Below are 2,190 nucleotides of genomic sequence, written 5' to 3' on the forward strand. Positions count from 1 at the left end.
TCCATATATGCCTAAATATGAGATAATATCCAAATAAATTAGTGAGTGAATGAAATAAAAAAGTATTGAGTAACTTGAAATATGTAAACTTGGTGGGTTGTAGATTGATGTCTACTGATAATATCAAATATATGAGTTCCACGTGCATATTTAAAATCACATTATACAAAATCTCAATTATTTTACAAATACTGCTTTGTTCTGCTCTAACTTTTTTTAAAAAAAATTTGTTCAAACTCTGCATCTACACCTTAAGTATCACTGTTTTATGATCACTATAGTTAGTCCTTTTGGTTCTCTAACATCGTTTTCCAGAAGATACCATCTTCTCTACTTCCTGTGTTGCTCAAGCTCACTTCATGTGGTGCTTTTATTGGAAAATAACCCAAGCTGCAAAAATCCATGACTGTGGGAGAGAACAGTGTTTTATTTCTTTATTTTCCATTCTTTTTTTTTAAGATTTACTTTATATATATTTTTAATTTTATTTTTACTTTATTTTACTTTATAATACTGTATTGGTTTTGCCATACATTGACATGAATCCACCACGGGTGTACATGAGTTCCCATACATGAACCCCCCTCCCACCTCCCACCCCATATCATCTCTCTGGATCATCCCTGTGCACCAGCCCCAAGCATCCTGTATCCTGCATCAAACATAGATTGGCAATTCGTTTCTTACATGATAGTATACATGTTTCAATGCCATTCTCCCAAATCATCCCACCCTCTCCCTCAGAGTCCAAAAGTCCACTCTACACATCTGTGTCTCTTTTGCTGTCTCGCATACAGGGTCATCATTACCATCTTTCTAAATTCCATATATATGTGTTAGTGTATTGTATTGGTGTTTTTCTTTCTGGCTTACTTCACTCTGTATATTTGGCTCCAGTTTCATCTATCTCATTAGAACTGATTCAAATGTATTCTTTTTAATGGCTGAGTAATACTCCATTGTGTATATGTACCACAGCTTTCTTATCCATTCATCTGCTGATGGACATCTAGGTTGTTTCCATGTCCTGGCTATTATAAACAGTGCTGTGATAAACATTGGAGTACATGTGTCTCTTTTGATTCTGGTTTCCTCGGTGTGTATGCCCAGCAGTGGGATTGCTGGGTCATATGGCAGTTCTATTTGCAATTTTTAAAGGAATCTCCACACTGTTCTCCATAGTGGCTGTACTAGTTTGCATTCCCACCAACAGTGTAAGAGGGTTCCCTTTTCTCCACACCCTCTCCAGTATTTATTGCTTGCAGACTTTTGGATCACAGCCATTCTGACTGGTGTGAAGTGGTACCTCATTGTGGTCTTGATTTGCATTTCTCTAATAATGAGTGATGTTGAGCATCTTTTCATGTGTTTGTTAGCCATCCATATGTCTTCTTTGGAGAAATGTCTATTTAGTTCTTTGGCCCATTTTTTGATTGGGTCGTTTATTTTTCTGGAATTGAGCTGCATAAGTTGCTTGTATATTTTTGAGATTAGTTGTTTGTCAGTTGCTTCATTTGCTATTATTTTCTCCCATTCCGAAGGCTGTCTTTTCACCTTGCTTATAGTTTCCTTTGTTGTGCAGAAGCTTTTAATTTTAATTAGGTCCCATTTGTTTATTTTTGCTTTTATTTCCAAAATTCTGGGAGGTGGATCATAGAGGATCCTGCTGTGATTTATGTCGGAGAGTGTTTTGCCTATGTTCTTCTCTAGGAGTTTTATAGTTTCTGGTCTTATGTTTAGATCTTTAATCTATTTTGAGTTTATTTTTGTGTGTGGTGTTAGAAAGTGATCTAGTTCCATTCTTTTACAAGTGGTTGACCAGTTTTCCCAGCACCACTTGTTAAAGACATTGTCTTTACTCCATTGTATATTCTTGCTTCCTTTGTCAAAGAAAAGCAGAGACACTGCTTTGCCAACAAAAGTCCATCTAGTCAAGGCTATGGTTTTTCCAGTAGTCATGTGTGGATGTGAGAGTTGGAGTATAAAGAAAGCTGAGCATCAAAGAATTGATGCTTTTGAACTGTGGGGTGTTGGAGAGGACTCTTGAGAGTCCCTTGAACTGCAAGGAGATCCATCCAGTCTATCCTAAAGGAAATCAGTCCTGAATATTCATTGGAGGGACTGATATTGAAGCTGAAACTCCAGTACTTTGGCCACCTGATGTGAAGAACTGACTCACTGGAAAAGACC

This window comes from Oryx dammah, unplaced genomic scaffold, assembly GCF_014754425.2.
Source record: "Oryx dammah isolate SB20612 unplaced genomic scaffold, SCBI_Odam_1.1 HiC_scaffold_23, whole genome shotgun sequence".
NCBI classification, from domain to species: Eukaryota; Metazoa; Chordata; class Mammalia; order Artiodactyla; family Bovidae; genus Oryx; species Oryx dammah.